This window comes from Centruroides vittatus, unplaced genomic scaffold (assembly GCF_030686945.1).
Source record: "Centruroides vittatus isolate TY-2023 unplaced genomic scaffold, ASM3068694v2 contig_103, whole genome shotgun sequence".
NCBI lineage: Eukaryota > Metazoa > Arthropoda > Arachnida > Scorpiones > Buthidae > Centruroides > Centruroides vittatus.
Window position 1 is genome coordinate 13450 of NW_027120667.1, and position 18861 is coordinate 32310.

General features: G+C 33.1%; 1 long non-coding RNA gene across 1 annotated transcript; it reads left to right on the forward strand.

Annotated features, from left to right (window-relative positions):
- The first annotated feature begins 3444 nt into the window (after positions 1-3444).
- LOC136988551 (uncharacterized) lies at positions 3445-12488 on the forward strand. Its single transcript, XR_010882775.1, has 3 exons — positions 3445-3460; positions 12210-12241; positions 12439-12488. It is a non-coding gene; the product is annotated as an uncharacterized lncRNA (long non-coding RNA).
- Positions 12489-18861: the final 6373 nt, after the last annotated feature.

Consider the following 18861-nt stretch of genomic DNA (forward strand, 5'->3'; position numbering starts at 1 on the left):
AGTACACAAACTACAAAACAGAAAACCCTCAATTCAATGTTTACAATTCACTCCCCCTGTGCAGTATACAATACAAAAGGTTATTTACAATGTTAGACGGCAAGTAGTAATTACAAAAAACAAACCCGACAATAAGTATTAATTTACAATATAAGTTTAACAAGATTAGTATTAACACAAACTTAAAATATAACTAACAATAATAAAACTTATTTAGCCCTATCCCAATCATCAACTACTAAATTACATAAATGCAATATAGTATTACATGAGATATTATACACAATTTTACCAAAATTTTATAATCTTTCAAAAAATAGAAACAATTCATCAAGGTAAGTATAAATATATATAAATCATTAAATATAACTATTTTCTTTTTAGGAACATCATTATACAGTGAAAGTTTCCAATTACAAAAAGTAAGTATCAATAATTAACAAAATTTTAATTTATATATTTTTAGACATAAATAAGTTCTTAAAATATAATATCAAAATACAAAATAGAATATAAATTTTATAGACAAAAGAATAAAATCCAAAAGCGGAAATGTAAAAAAATATAAATGTATAAAGTATAATACAACATAATAAACTGTTAGTAGAACAAACAATTATAAAAGTGTTACCAATTATCACAAAATAAAACATTAAAACCGCTTATTCTCAAGGCTTTATCTGTACCATTATATTTTAAATTAAACTCTCTCTGCGTCATATTACAAATATCACTTTTTATTTTATATGTTGTTTCTTGTTTTATTTTTACACACCATTAATGACGCATTGCACCACTTATTTTCAAATATCATAAAGCACCTTGCTTTCTATAATGATCTCTTAATTAACGCGATCATCCAAGCCAGAAAATAATTACTTTGCCTGTTTGTACAATATCCAATATTATATCTAACAATTTCCCAATTTATTGGAGTTCTACAAATATTAACAAGCCATCCCCATACTGATTTTGCAATATCACATTCAAAGAAAATGTGTTCAATAGTTTCAGTTTGACCGCATCGTGGGCAATTAGCATTGTTATTTCTATGAAATCTCAATAAATATTCTTTTGTTATGACTATGTTATTCAAAATTCGCCAGGAAATCTCTACCCACTCGGCAGGTAACTCGTGTATGTTCTTCCAAATTAAATTCCAGTTTGTTTGGCTTGTTTGCATGTTTGTGTTTACATGTTGTTTAAAAATAATCTTGTAAAATTCTATGGGTCTTATCTTATCATTATTTATAATTTCCGGTTTGTCATTTAAAACTTGTATAATAAGTTCTCTTTACCTCTTGTAAGATTTTTTATTACTTAAATAAAACGGGAACATACCACTATTATTAGAAAGTTTCCTAGAAACGGGTCCTAAAATATATTGTAAAATATAAAAAACGGGGTGTATATTATTTAAAAGATTATTAAAAATTAAAGATAATTGTAAAGAAGTTTCTAAAGACTTAATATCCTTAACTCCCCACCCTCCCAAGTTGACGTCATTCTTCATAATCTTTCGACTTAATGGCTCAAATGTACTAGCCCGAATATAAGAAAAGATCATTTTTTCAATGGATTTAGCCTCACTTGCATTTAAATTTGTATAATATAAAATATAAATTGCCTTAGATATTAGTACTCTATTTGCGATTATAGCTCTTTCAGGTAAATATAACCAGATTTTTGTCCATTCTTGTATTGCTTTACTAATTCTCTTTTTAATTCTGTTCAAATTATTTATATGTGAATTTCTACCGAACCAGATGCCTAATATTTTGATATCTTGTACTTTTTCAATGTCATTTATATTATATCCTATATTTCCCACTACAGACAATAATTTAGATTTATTTTTGTTTATCTTCATACCAGTTAAAAGACTAAAAACTTGGAAAATATTTAAAAATCCTTTCCAAGCTAAAATCATTTAAAACAAAGAAACTTATATCGTCTGCGTGAGCTATAAATTTAATTTTTTCACATCTATTCGGTATATAAACAGCATCAATTAAATCATCATTTTGTATATTTTCAAGTAAAACATTAATAAAAATTGTAAATAATATCATCGATGAGGGACATCCCTGTCTTACCCCTATGTTACATACTATATTTTCAGACATTTTGCCATTGAGATATATAGACGTATAGGGTAGCGTGTATAGTCTTTTTACGCAATTAATTTTATTCTCATTTAATCCATATATATCAAGAATTTTCCATAAAATAACTCTATTCACGGTATCGAAGGCTTTACTGACGTCAACTGAGATAATGGAGAGCGGTCGGTTACAGTTTATATAAGGATCACTTATTGTTTTCATGCAGAATAAATTATTGTGTATTGTTCTGCCTTTTATGCCACCACTTTGTGTTTTAACGATATTGTTGCTAAAAATATTCTCTAAACGCCGAGCAATAATAAAACTGTATATTTTGTAGTCTAAATTTAAAAGAGTAATAGGTCTAAAATCGCTAACACTATTATCCGTCGCATTCTTTTTATTTATTAAAACCATTTTCTCCATACCAAAAAGGCTACTAAAATCACTAAAATTGTATAATTTATAAAATAAATCAATAAAATCATCCCGAAAAAACGATAAAATTCTGCATTTAAAAAATCCCTCCCCGGAGCTTTTCGCGTATGTAGGTCCTGAATCGCATCACTAATATTCTGTTTACTAATTTCTCTATTTATAATGTTATCATCTTTTTCTTTTACAGGTTTAATACATTTAATAATCATCTCCCAGTAAGTTTCATCTGTAGCTGCTTCATGAAATAATTCAGAGTAAAAACCAACAAATTGGGTAAGTATATCATCGATATCTGTTACTATATTATTATTAACTTTTAATTTATTAATTTCTAGGCTTTCTTTTAATATTACTTTCTTTGAGAATAAATGTTTTTCAGCTTGCCTCTAGATGCTATATTTTTCAATTTTATGATTTACGTAACTTTCTTTGTTACGCTTCTCTATTTCGTCACTAATTTCTCTTTCCACTCTACTTATCTCATTGTAATTTTCTTGTAATATATTCCTTGTTAATTCTCTTTGCAATTTTTTCACCTGATTAAATCTTTTCTTTTTAATATTTTTCCATGTTTTTTCAGCTAATTTCCAGATATTCTCTTTTAAATTTATCCAACTATCCCAATTAATATTATCTTTACTATTTTCTAACATTCGTTTTGTTTGTCTTACAAATTCCTCATTTTCTAATATTTCTTTTGTTATCTTTACTCTATTTTGTACACTTGTTTTATTTGCTATACATATATTAACATCAACCATTTTATGATCTGATATTTTCCTATTATTATATTTTATTTCATACGAGGATATACTTAGAATATTATTTAATGTTTCAGAGACGTAGACGCGATCCAGGCGCTCTTTGATTTCCCTCCCTTGCCAAGTAAAATCAAAATGCGATGGATAAAATGAACGGTAAGTATCATATAAATTAAAATCTTGTATAATCTTAGATAAAATTCCCCGTGAACTATCTGGTTGTAAATTTCCATTTTTATCTAAAACTGATAAAATATTATTAAAATCACCCATAAAAATAATGTCTCTCCCGCCAGTTAAAAATTCAATAAAATTTTTATAAAACTCTTTCCTTTCAGTGGTATTCGGAGGTGCGTATATATTTATAACTCTTATCTGATTATTTGCTATTTCTATATCTACTGAGACCACTCTTCCTCTGCTATCAGTCTTAAAATCTTGTACTTTTATGTTTTTGTGAATTAATAGCAATACCCCCGTACTTCTACGTACTGCGAATGAGCTATAAATATTGTATTCTACAAAAATTTTTCTTAAAGATCTAAGTTCTATAAAGTCTACTATATTTGTATCTTGTATCTCTAAAATGTCAATACGATTTGAGAGAACTAAATTTAAAATTTCAACCTGTTTTATAATGCTTTTGAAACCGGAAATATTAATAGTACGAATATTTATATTAGTTTTACTATCCATTATCGTTTTTAGGAGTTAGATTTGTCTTAGATCTTTTACTTTCTGACTCACTTCCCGGATCTATTTCAAAACTTATCAAATTACTTTTTTTTATTGGAGATAACCTATTTAGTTCTATCTGCAAATTATTCATACTTTCACGTCTTTCAATCTCTTCTTGAACGAAATACGTTTACCCCTAGGATCAATTAACCCACTACTCCTTCTACGTTTTTTATCTTCTCTTTCATTTGTCTCCATACTTTCTAGTGTGTGTAATGTCTGCTGCTTAGCTTTTTCTAATTCATTCACCTCACTATTTTCAACTGTACTAACTGTCATGCTTATATTCTCTAAACTTCTCTCACGTTTTCTTTCTATACTTTTTGATCTAGGGCCTTTTTTGCATACCTCTGCGAATGTTAATTCCGTGCATTTACTGTTTTTATCGTGCTTAGTCTTACAGTTATAACATGTGTCACACTCTCTTTTTAAATGATGCCGGCTTTTACAGATATAACATAATTTCACAGTACATGTCGTTATATCATGATCCCAACTCCCACATCTCTTACATTATTTTTGTTGACCGACATATAGAATTTGGACTTGTCGTCCCAAAACTTCAACAAAATTAGGTATATGTTGTCTAGTCAATATAATTACACGATATGTTCCAGTCTTTACCTTAGTACTTGGATAAGTATTTGCTGTAATATTAATTATTTTCCCATAATGGACTAACATATCATTGATTAATTCCTTGTCTACCTCGCACGGTGCCAATCTTACAGTTAGAACTATTAATTCTGTTTCCAAGCTTTCGCACATATATAAAAACTCTCCTACCTTTATCTCCTTTCCTATTATATTCATTTTGTCTTGTACCGTTTCAAAACCGATCTCCACCACGTTTCTGGGATGGTAACATATCTGTTCTACACTGTCTTTTCTTCCAAGTGTTTCTTCTAGTACTTGTATCAGTTCCATTGTATCAATTTTTTCTTTTGTGATAATTCTCACTGACCTTATCTCCTTGTATCTCTTCATCCTTTCCTGTTGTTTTCTAATCACCTCTTCCGCTTCTTTTGCAACATCCCCGTCCTGGATTTCATCCTGTACGTTGGTCGAAGATCCTTCATCAGGAATTAAACATCCGGATCCACTTGGTGTTTCTCCAACATTACTTGTGGCACCAGTCATAAACTGACTCATTCGACGATCCTCGGGAGCAATTTTGTTCACCGACGGGAGAGGGGAACCCGTCTGGTGGCCAACAGAACTCGGCTGACTTGCCGGCAAGATCGTAGCTACCTGCTCCCGATCTCTCGAGGATGTCCGACTCGTCGAAGGACGAGGTGTGTCCTTCTGACGGTCCTTAGCAGTCGGTCGACTCGCCGATGAGCTTGGGGTACTCATCAAGCGGCTGAAAAAGCCGAACTAGTCGGCAAGCAGAGGTTAACAAAAAGTCAGTAAAAGTCCACAAAAACTTACCAAGACGGCTAAAACTGTTGTAGAGAATCGGTAAAAACGTAAAAACTGTAGAACAATAAAAAACTCCAATAAAACCAGGCAAAAATGGCACTTCCAAGCGGTAAAAACTGTAAAAAATAAAGCAAGATTAATAAGTGGCTAAGTCAACTGAACAGATACTATTAAATAAAGTTTATTATTTCATTCAGATCAATACAATACTTTTTTTCTCAGGGAAAACAATTTTCCTTATAAAAGGTGGTCAAATTACATACATTTTGCTTACAGATTCTTGATTACAAAGATAAGTTCACTACACTCTTGATGAATAAATATAAGTATATACAGAAGTTGGGTGTAGAGCATACATCCACATGACTCACATTGGGAGTGTCACATTTATATACGCAAAAATACAAAATAGAGAAACATTAACATTATAGAAACATTACACCTATATTTTGTAGTATGTCAAGTTATCTAGACAGATTGACATCTATTGAGTGATTGATGCATAAGTATAACTATTGTTCCTTTACATTATTCTTACATAACAAAATTTTTTTCTTATTTTTATTATATTAGTATAATAGGTTATCTAGGCAGACAAGACTACATAGTATTGATACACATTTTACACAGATTGAAATGTACGATAATATACAGATTACACATTGGCAATAGACATACATTATTTACGTATAGTTTGATAAAAGCATTAACCGAACAGACAGACATGCATAGAATTAGTGCAAATTATACACAGATTGATTGATGTAAAGATACAAAGAGTAGGCATACACAATCTTAATCCACTATACAATCATAGTTTTATATAATCCGGTATTCAAGCATATAGTCTTAGATAAGTAGATGCATAGTTGGCCACTGGTGCGACCGCGGAGATATCGCACAAAAGTGCAGGAGGGTTACGTAAGGTCGACATTGACAAAAGGTAGCAGCCGGGAAGCAAGGAGAGAGGGGAGTCAGAGCGGAGGGAGCCAAGAAGTCCAGGACTAATCCCATTGGTCGTTTAAGGTGAACTCGTCGTCTTCCTTCTTCCAAATCACCATTTCTGTGCCTCTATATAAGATGTTAAAATCCTTCTCTTTTATTTCTTTGATATCTTCTTTTATTTTTAAGCTTACCACATCTCTAATTTTGTTTGCCAATAGTGTGGCATTGTATCTTTTGTTATTGAAGATTAGGTCGCACCTTGCCTTCCACAGATGTCTTTTTGTGGCAGCCATCAACCAATTGATAAGGTAAGTGTTTTGATTTCTCACCGGGAAATCAACGTGATAGAGTATGGTGTGCCAAGTGAGATTTGTTTTGAATACTTTATTTATCCATCTCCATATTTGGGTGGCAATTATACACTCATAAAAAATATGAAGGTTATTTTCTTCCCTTCCACAGCGTGGGCATTTGTTATCCCTTGTCATACCAAATTTGTAGAGGAGGGCTTTGCACATTACGATGTTATTGATTAAACTCCATGCTGTTTCTCTCCATTCTGCAGGGAGGGTCTTGATGTTATTCCAACATGTTGTCCAATTTACAGATGTGTCACTTAGGTTTTCATTGGGAGAATGTTTATGAAATATGTTATAGATTACTGTAGGTTTTATTCTGTTTATGAGCTGATCATTTTCACTGATAGTATTGATTATTGTTCGCCATTGACTGAAGGTGCTGTTGTTATCAATAAGAAAGGGGAAGGCATTACTCTGCGATTGAATTTTTCCTGTGGCTGGCCCAATGATATACCTTGCTATGTTCGCCAAGGGATGATCACTAGTTTTAATAGCGTTTATTATGTTTGATGTCTGTAGGGAATATTCAAGGTCTTTTATCTCCCATATTCTCCACCCACCATTCATTATGTTATTTCTTATTATTTTTCTCTTCAGTGGTTCGAATTTCTTTTGCCATATGTATTGGTATATTGGTTTTTCTAGATCAGTAATGTCCTTTTTTCTCAGATTGGTTGTGTACAGCTGATACATTATCTTTGCTATAATTATCTTATTCACTACTATGATTCTCTCAGGCAGGTAAAGCCACATGTCTTTCCAGCGATCAATGGTTTCATTTATTTTATTTAGCATATCCTTCTTGTTGAGATTTGTACTATTTTTGCCTATCCATATCCCCAATGTTTTCATGGAGTCCACAGTGCTGATTTTCACATTGTCACATTTAATGCTCCCATAGATGTTTATTATTTTACTTTTGGCTTCATTTATTTTCATTTGAGTTATGCTGCTAAAGATTTTTATTTTTTCTATTGTTTTGTTGAGTGCTACATTATCTGTGATTATAAAGATGATATCATCAGCATGAGCAATATATTTGATTACTTTTTGCATCCCTGGAATGTGCACAGAAGGAATTAGGTTTTCTTTATTGATCATTTGTAGGAGGGCTTCGATGTAGATTGTAAATAGTCCCATGGAACAGGGGCAACCCTGTCTGACACTAGCTTCACAATTTATGTTATCAGATTCGCTGTTACTTATACTGATTTTCGTTTTTGGTGAGCTATATAGTTTTCTGATATTATCTATTTCCTGTTTATTTAAGCCGTATAAATCTAATATTTTCCAAAGTACCTCTCTATTTACTGTGTCAAACGCTTTCTGGACGTCAATGGATAGTATGGATAAAGGTGATTGTCTTTTTTTATAGACATATTGAAGAAGGCCTAGAAACATAGTATTATTTTGGATTGCTCTTTTCTTTATTCCTGCTGTCTGAGTGGAGCTTATCTTGTCTTCAAATATTTTATTTAATCTGTTGGCTATAATAATGCTATAAATCTTATGATCCACATTTAGCAGAGTAATGGGTCTATAGTCATTCACTGTGCTATTATCCTTGTCAGTTTTCTTGATGAGAGTCATTTTCCCTTGATTAAAGTTTCCCACGAAAGGGTTTTGTTTGAAAAGTTTAACAAGGCAGTCAGTGATGTCGTCACTAAAGAATCTGTACACTTCGGCAGGAATGTTGTCTTTACCTGGGGCCTTTCTTATGTGGAGATCTTTAATGGCCTGTTTAATGTCATTTTTTGAAATTTCTCTATTTAATATGTTATTACTTTTTTCTTTTATGGGTTCGATTACTTTTTCAATTTCGTTTCAATAATTAAAGTCTGTTTTGGGCTCTTTGTAGAGGGTGGTGTAGAATTTCCTGAACTCATCAATAATTTCTTTCGAGTCATTGGTCATCCTGTCATTTATTGTTAATGTTTCTATATTGATTTTGCTTTTATTCTTTTTATTCTTCTTGAATATGGTATTTTCTGCATTGTTCCCGATACCCAGCCTACTCATTTTGTATAAGGTATAACTCTCCTTTATCTTTTTTCCCATTTCATTACTAATCTCTTTCTCTATTTTCTCTATTTGGTTTAAATTATTATTGATGATATTATAACTGAGCTCTCTTTGTAACTGTTTTAGAGTGTTAAAATTGTCTTTTTTAATTCTTTTCCAAACTTTCTCTGCTATTTTTAGTATTTTCCTTTTTATCTCTATCCATTTTTCCCATGTGATATCTCCCTTATTATCATCTAGTAACTTTTTAGTTTCTCTGATAAATTCATTATCACTTAACATGATATTGTTAATTACTATTTTATTTGTTCTTTTTTTTGTGTTTTCAATCAGCAGATCCATGTTCATCATTTTGTGATCTGAGATTTTCTTCCCCTCCCATATCAAGTCATTTACTCCAAAAAGTTTGATTTTTCCTAATAGTTTATCAATATATATTCTATCTAGCCTCTCCTTTATGCCTTGGCCTTCCCATGTGAAACCGTTGTGGTTGGGATAAAGAGAGCGGTATGCGTCCTTCATATTTTGATTTGTGATCAGTTCTTCCAAGTTCTTTCTCGAACTGTCTGGGAAGAGTGGGGTGTTTTTTATCTAGCTGGCTCAGCACGCAGTTGAAATCACCTGCCATTATTACATCTCTCTGTCCACCTAAATAATTGTTAATTTCATTAAAGAATTCTCTTCGTTCCGCATGGTTGGGTGGGGCATAGATGTTTGCCACCTTTATCTTCTTATTCCTAATTTGAATATCTATGGTGAGAATTCTACCCTTAGAGTCTGTTTTGAAGTCATCTACTTTAATCCTTTTATTAACCATAGTTATTGTGCCCGTACTACGTCTACTAGCGAAGGAGGTATAGATATTAAAATTTGCAAAAAGTTTCCTTAATTTTCTTATATCATATAGGTCATACATGTTAGTGTCCTGCATCATCAGAATATCAGTTTTTTCTGTCATAAGTAGATTTGCCATGATAATTTGTTTTATTTGACTTCTAAAACCAGAAATGTTTACAGACTTAATATTGATTAGTTGGTTATCGAATTTTACCATTGTTTGTTTTGTACTTTCACTCTTTTGCTCTTTCTTATTCCCTTTTTGTCTCCTTTTATAACCTTTTCTACTTCTTCCCTTATTTCCTGCTGTGATAAGCTAGCATCCAAACTTATGGATAACAGCTTATCTCTAAAATTATCTGATTCTGTTCTCTTCCCTTTCTTCGTTTTCCCATATGTTTTGTTCCTCTTTGTTTTCCTCTATCTGGCTTTCGTTTGTCTCCTGTTCTGTCCTATCAGTTACTATATTTTCTTTTTCCTTACTCTCTTGTGTTCTCGTATCATCTATCTCTAAGTTATTTGTGATATTTTTGTTTTTTTTGTCTTTATTTTTGTTTGTCTCTTGGTTCTTTAAATCGGCTATTATTATCTCCTCCCCCTCTCTCTGATTTTCCTGGTCTCTAATACATCCGTTGTTTCCGTTTTCACTTTCATTGAATTTTATTTGTCTTTTAGCTCTCTTTATACTTCTCTCCCTTTTGCTCTCGTTCCCTTTATTTCTGGCTCCCCTTTTTAGGATTTTTGAAAATGTTGGCGATGGGCAGTTGGTATATTTGTCATGTATCTTACGACAGTTATAACAATGTGGGCAGTCTCTTATGAGATGGCTGGGGCTCTTACAACGGTGACATAATTTGATGTCACAATCTTTAATTAGGTGAGATAAACTCCCGCATCTCCTACACTGTTTTTTCATACCGACATACGTGAGCTCAACCTTATTCCCTAAGAGATCTAAATAGTTAGGTATTAATTTTCTAGTTTTTATTATTGCTCTAAATATCCCAGTACGATATTTAATGTTGTTATGTGTGATAGTATTCACTAGGACCTTTATTACCTTCCCATAGGGAGCTACCATCTTTTCTATAACCCATTTTTCTATCTCCGCGGGTACATGCTTTATGGTTACAGTCACAAGATCTTCTTCTAGGCTTTCGCATAAATAACTAAAGTTGCCTACCTTTATGGAGTGGCCAATCATCTTTTCCTTATCTTCTGGTTTGTAAAATCCTATTTCAACAATGTTCCTTGGTTTGATGCACACCTGCTTCACTTTTCCAGCCTGTCCTATTATTCCTTCACAAGCATCTATAATGTCAGTGATATTGATTCTCTCATTAACCACTACACGAATTGAGCTTCTTGTTGTCAGATTTTTAGACATGTCTAGTTCTTCTTCTACCACTGTTGCGCTGGATGACTCCATGTCCTCGTCAACGGGTGGTTCCGTTAATGGGACAGCCGTTGCTGCTAGACCTGGATCACCATCCTCCCTAACATCCTCAGGGATGATGGGGCACTTTTCATCCATCAGCTTACTCCACTGAACCATGGGCTCCGGTGATGAGGGTGATGACAGCACTGCCGAGGCAGAGGCCGATGCAGATGTCGAGGGTGGTAAATCCATGTTTGATAATGGCTGCTAATCCACAACTCACTACACAAGCACCAAAACACGACACTAGAACACACACTAACTGATATTCAAAAAAGTTGTTCACAAGGCACACGCACCGGGCCAAGATCAAATGCGCAGTAAGATAGGGGAGAAGTGTTAACCCTAGAGTGGGGGAAGACGAGGTGGGGGGAAGACCAAAGGTCAGCCACCCCAAAGGGGGAAAGGGGGGACAAAAAAGAAGTTATATAACCAGCGAATACACAATGTGTTTCAACTGTGCAGGCCGGAGATACGACGAAGAGAGAAGGTGTTAGAAAAGGCTAGAATAGCGAAAAATACTTACCAAAAGCAAAAAGATGGCAACCAGATACTGCGTTTTTAAAGTTTGATGGGGATCCAAGTCCCCGCTCAGTACCGAGTGCAGAGCCCCCCAAAGGGAGGAGTGCAAACGATACCCGCAGATCCAAAAAACATGCCGTATTGCTGCCGGCAAAGGCCCCAGCACGGCGGGTCGCTACCCTATGGCCTCGACCAAACGGCAGGTCTCTGTGCTCCTATAGGCTGCCGGCAAAGGCCCCAGCCCAGGAAAGCGACCAGATACTAAGAGTTTTTAAAGTTTGAAAAATTGTTGCAAACATATGGTGACTAACATACTCCTCAATAGTTGTTCACCATTTACATCTGTTCTTAGGCAGAACCGAACTTACAAAAATGTTATATACAAACAAAAAAGAACCGACATAAAGAAAACAATTTGTTAGTTACATAATAAACCCGACAATAAATTTATAAATACAATAATAAAATGCTTACTAAAAGCATAAAGAAAAATTATTCTTAGTGTAATATTAATTACACAAGACAATTTCATTTATAGGACTACAGGTCAAAAAGGCCTGTAACAAACGGTAAGTATAATTTTAAATTAATTTTTATACTAAATATATAATTTCTTTTGCAGGAACATCAATACCATCATCTTAATATAAACAGGTAAGTAACACAAAAATAATAATTAATAGACATTAACTCAATAGAGTTCAACTATTAGTTTAGGTACAACACAAATATCGGTGTATTACATACAAGAAATACATAATTACAGGTTAAAATAACCCGCAATAAACAATAAGTATATTTCTAGTTTAATTTCAATTTATAATTATTATAATATAGAATTTCATTTACAGGAACCTCAACAACATTAAGATTCGCAAAGGAAATTATAACATCAACAGGTAAGTAGCATAAAAGACAAAAACTCAATTAAATTGGTTTAAAATAAATTAAATATCCATATAAGTAAATTAACATTAGACAAAAATATAACTAACATCATCACAGGAATATTAACATCAGATAACACAAAACGTGAAAAACCTCACGTAATTAAAATTCAAAAAACGAATGTAAAAATATATAAATGTATAATATAACATAAACATCAAAACATAGAAGTTAGTAGAACAAAAATAAATTGCAAGTTATTTACAATTACCAATCATCACAAAAAATAACACTTAAATCGCTAACTCTGAAGATCTGATCTGTTCCTTTATAGCACTTATCAATTTCCCTTTGGCTCATATTGCATAAATCACTAAGAATCTTATAGGACTCTTCTTGTTTAATTTTAATGACCAATAAGGACGCATTACATAGTTTTCTTTCAAAAACAAGTAGGCATCTCGCTTTCTATAATGCTCTTTTGATTAGAGCAATCATCCAGTTTAAAAAGTAACCGCTTTGCCCACGAACGCAATAATCAACATGATATTTAATATTTTGCCAGGTTATATGAATTTTATAGACACTTGCTAACCACCCCCAAACTGATTGTGCGATATCGCATTCAAAAAAGATGTGTTTACTAGTCTCAACGTTACCGTATCGTGGACAATTTGCATCATCCCCTCTATTAAATCTTAATCTATACTCCTTAGTAATAACAATATTGTTTAAAAGACGCCATGAAATCTTAAGCCATTCTGCAGGCAGTGTATGTACATTCTTCCATATTAACGTCCAATCAATTTGGCTATCCTGCATGTTAGAATTAACATGTTGTTTATGAATGACATTCTAAATATGTACAGGTCTTATTTTAGTACTACTATTCACAATTTCAGGTTTATCGTCTAATATTTGGTTTAGCAACTCCCTCCACCTTTTAAAAGATCGTTTGTTGGTAATTAAAAACGGGAACATACTATTACTATTTGAAATGCGTTTCGTAACCGGACCTAAAATATATTGTAAAACATAAAATATGGGATGCGATTTATATAAAAGATTATTTAAAATAATAGATAGTTGTAAAGCAGTTTCAAATTTCTGGATATCCCACACTCCCCATCCTCCCAGGTTGACGTTGTTTTTCATAATTTTCCTACTAAGCGGTTCAAATGTATTATTCCAGATATAAAGGTAAAGCATTCTTTCTATAGCTTTTGTTTCATCAGAACTCATATTTACATAATAAAGTGTATAAATAATTTTTGGTATTATAACTTTTTTAACGATTGTTACTCTCTCAGGTAAGTATAACCAGTTTTGTTTCCATTCATTTACGGTATCATTTATTTTCTTTTTAATTTGATATAGATTATTTTTGTGGGCATTTTCACCAAACATTATACCCAATACATTCATATCGTTAACTTTTTCGATCTTGTTCATATTATTCCAATATCACCCACTACCTTTAAAAGTTTACTTTTATTTTCGTTAATTTTCATATCTGTTAAAAAGCTAAAAACGTGTAAATGCTTAAAAATACGCTCGAGGCTAAAATCGTTTAAAATGAAAAAACTAACATCATCGGCGTGGGCTATAAATTTTATCTTTTCTTTTATCCCAGGGATATGCACTGCAGTCACTAACTCATCATTATATATATTATTCAAAAGAACATTAATGTAAATAGTAAAAAGAATCATTGACGTTGGACATCCCTGCCTCACACCGATGTTACAAGCAATGTTTTCTGATTTATAACCATTTAAATATATAGAAGTATAGGGTGATTTATATAGGCGTTTAATAAAATTAATTTCTTGTTCGTTTAGGCCATACTTATCTAAAAATTTCCATAAAATTTCTCTGTTAACTGTGTCGAAGGCTTTACTTACGTCAACCGAGAGGATGGAAAGTGGGCGGTTTTGTTCAATGTATAAGTCACAAATCATCTTCATACAGGAAATATTATCGTGTATAGATTTTCCTTTAATGCCACCGCTTTGTGTGTTTACTATATTATTACTAAACATTTCTTCTACTCGCTTAGCCACAATAAAACTGTGTATTTTATAATCGAGATTTAAAAGAGTTATTGGTCTAAAATCGCATACATGTTCATCCACTATATTTTTTTTATTTAATAAAATCATTTTTCCATAACTAAAAGAATTACTAAAATCGCTAAAATTGTAAAGAGTATAAAGTAAATCACTAAAATCTTCCCCGAAAAAACGATAAAACTCCGCGTTTAAAGAATCCCACCCCGGTGCTTTCCTAACATGTAACTCTTGGATCGCGTCATATATCTATTGTTTACCTATTTCTCTATTTAATATATTTGCTTCTTTTTCTTTTATAGGTGCGATTTCCTTTGTAGCAGCTTCTCAATATGCTAAGTCAGATCGTGCATCTTTAAATAAGTCTATATAGAATTCAACAAAATTGGTAAGTATTTCTTTTGTATTTTTAATTAAATTATCATTAACCTTTAACTGATAGATTTCTAAATTTTCTTTTATTTTAATTTTCTTTTTGAATAAATGCTTTTCTGCTTCTCTTTTAATACTAAATTTATCCATTTTATGTCTTATATAATTTTCCTTATTTCTTCGTTGAGTTTCATTACTAATTTTTCTTTCGATATTATTAATTTCACTATAATTCTGTTGTAAGATGTTCTTAGTCAAGTCTCTTTGCAACTTATTTATATAATTGAATATTTTCTTTTTAATATTTCTTTATGTTTTCTTAACTAGTTCATTAATCTTTTCTTTTAAATTAATCTAACCCTCCCAATCGATGTTTTGTTTATTTAAATCAAGTAGTCTCTTGATTTGAGTAATAAACTCATCATTTTCCAGAATTTCCTTAGTGATTTTTATTCTATTTCGTATCTTTTCTTTACCTGCTAACCGAATATTTACTTCCAACATCTTATGATCTGACAGCTTTTTATTTTCATGCATTAATTCAATTAAGTATATGTCTAAAATATTATTTAATGTTTCAGAGATATAGACGCGATCCAATCGTTCCTCTAAACCCTTCCCTTTCCAAGTAAACCCCGAATCTAGTGGATATTTAAAACGGTAAGTATCAATAAAACTAAAATCTTCTAAAATCTTACAAAAAATACCTTGCGAGCTGTCCGATTGTAAAATCCCGTTTTTATCTAAAACCGATAAAACAATATTAAAATCACCCATAAGTATAATCTCCCTTCCACCAACTAAAAATTCTATAAGATTTTTAAAAAATTCCTTTCTCTCAACGCTGTTAGGAGGTGCATATAAACCAACAATTTTTATCTGATGATTACTTATTTCTACGTCTACAGTTACTACACGACCTTGCTTATCGGTTCTAAAATCCTGTACTTTAATAGTTTTATGAATTAACAATAAAACGCCTGTACTTCTTCTAATTGCAAAAGAACTATAAATATTGTATTCTGTAAAAATTCTTTTTAATAATCTTAGCTCAATAAAACTTACAATATTCGTATCCTGAATACTTAAAATGTCAATACGACTAGTTAATATTAAGTTTAACATTTCTATTTGTTTACCTATATCTTTGAAGCCAGAAATATTGATCGTGCGTATATTTAGAATCTTATCCATTATCGTTATTTTCTATGGAACTTCGTCTAGACTTTTTACCTAATCTGTCTTTATTCATTATCAAAATTTCTGGTATCCCTAAGGATGAATGTTTTGCTCTATATTCTTTTATACTATCCATATCTTTTCTATTTTCCAGTTCTATTTTATTAGCCATTTGCTTTACTATATTTGGTTCCTCTCGTTCTTCTTCTTTCCTGCGTTTTTTATTATCTATACTAACTTCCATTGTCTACCCTTCTTGTACTGTCCCCGTTTCCTGCTGCTTATCTATTTATACTTCCTTAGTTTCCTTGTTACTCAATACACTATCTTTTCTATTCATTCGTTCTAAGCTATATTCACGTTTTCGTTTTAGACTTTGGTTTCTTTGACCCCTTCTACATATATCTGCAAAGGTAGGTTCCGGACATTTGCTATTCCTATCATGACTACCCTTACAATTGTAACACATTTTACAATCTTTTCTTAAGTGGTATCTGCTTTTACAATTATAGCAAAGTTTTACAGGACAATTAGATATTTCATGTTCCCCACTTCCGCATTTTTTACACTCTTTTCTCTGCCCGACATATAATAATTGTACTTGTCTGCCTAGAACTTCGATATAATTCGGGATACGTTGTCTTGTTATTATTATAATTTTATAGGTACCCGTTTTAACATTTGTTTCAGGGTAAGTATTCCTTATTATTTTTACAATTTTTCCATATCTAGAGAAAACATCTCCCAATAATTTTGTATCCATTTCATATGGGGTTAATCTAGCCGTAATTACCACTAATTCAGTTTCTATACTTTCACACAGATAGAAAAACTCTCCTACCTTTATTTCTTTTCCCATTAACTCCAATTTATCGTTTTCCATTTTTAAACCAATTTCCACAATGTTTCTGGGATGGTAACATATTTGATCAACGCAGTTCTTTCTTTTTAGTGTTTCCTCCAATACGTTAATTAGTTCCAAAGTGTCTATCTTCTCCTTAGTTACAATCCGAACAGAACGAATCATTGTGTATCTTCGCATCCTTTCTCTTTCCTTTTCTTCTAGTGTTTGTTTTTCCTTTTCAGGCTCTTCTACTGGAGTATCCACTTTTGGAGTTGTCGACCACACCAAACTTCTCTTCTGGCTGGTTCCTGGTATCTCCTGGTCCACTGACATTGTTGCATCCACGCTGGTACTCGTTGTTGGATGAGGGGAGGCCAAACAATTATCCCCAGGCGTCTGACTGCCAGCCAGATAACCTTTTCATCTGGCGGCCTCTCGGAGCAGACTGTCCTACCGAAGGGGGGTGGTTCCCTTCTGGCGGCTCCCAGGACCTGGTTGACTCGCCGACGGAGGAGTCTTCCCCGTTCGGCGGTCCTTTGAAGGCAGCCGACTCACCGATGAGCTAGTCGTGCTCATCAAGTGGTCACAAGCAGTTGACCAAGTCGGCGCAGGTAAGTAAAAAAGTCAAAACTGGTCAAAAAAGACACTCACCAAGACAGCTAAAACGTTTGTAGATACTCCTTAAAAGCGTAAAATCTTGTATAAGTCCAATAAAAAGTCCAGTAAAATCCAAAAAACTTCAGCAGCAATCCAAATCTGTAAAAACAAAGGCAAAAATCACTTATGAGCTAAGATAACAGAACAGATACTGAGTCTCATGAATTTTAGGGGGGGTGCGAAAGTGTAGGAGCCCAGTTCCGATCGGAAAAAGGGACATCCTCCCCCGATGCTACATTAGGACTCAGCGTCTAATGCAGCACCACTGCACCAACAGGCGTAACATACCTGTTAGAAGAGAGTGGCCGAAGCCAAACGAAAACTCCCGGTTCGAGCCGGGGACAGAAAGCCTCCAGCACTTGCTGGATTGGCAATTAGGAGGTGTGTGGGAGTTACCCCAGACACCAAAAACGCTACTATGGCCAGGAGCGGAGCTCAGACTGACCATAGCAGGACAGAGAGTCAAGACTGGGAGGGTTCTCAACCAGCCAGGACGAAGGTGTAGTTCCACCAGTGATCACCTCCCAACCTCACGGCAAGACCAAAAACCGCCAAATAGCGGACGGATACAACAAGTATTGATCTTAGCCATAAGGCTGAGAAGCGATAAAAAACAGATCAAAAGTGCCGACGCGCCAAGTGTGGAGACGTCTTTTTCATTTCCTATGTCTTCAATTGTGACGTCATTTCGTACGGAGCAGTTTTTGCGCAGAAAATCTGGTCAGGAGGAGAATGGTGAGATGATAAAAGCTTCAGGAAGTAACTGGATAGCGGATTTAAAAGTGTAGATAGGTGCCAAATAATCCTTTCGACCATCAGTAGCCAGAGGGAGGAAAACGCCCCCGGCATTCGTCCCGGTGCGTAATCGTGGTACTGATGCAAGTTCGAGTATATAATTGTTTCCCCCTTCCGAAAAAGTTCCAAGCGTGTGTATCTATTGTACGAAAACAGCCGATTCCATTTTCGATTTTTTGCATATGGAAATTTTCGAAAAAATTGGTTTTTTCGAATTTTTGGGAAATAATTTTTTTGCTTCCTCGTTGTTTAATGTTTACTTCTTATTCGCTGCACAGTGACTACTTGCCGCCATGTAGTATTATTTGTTCGATTCTGCCACATCAAATAAAATACAGGGAGTGTAAAAATATTTTTCATAAAAATATTTCAACTCTGTTCTTATGAGCTTGAGAAAAATTAAGTTGAGAAATAATTCTTTCTCTTCTTAATTTGTGTCTGTTTCTAATTTTTCTTATTTATTTCCCCCA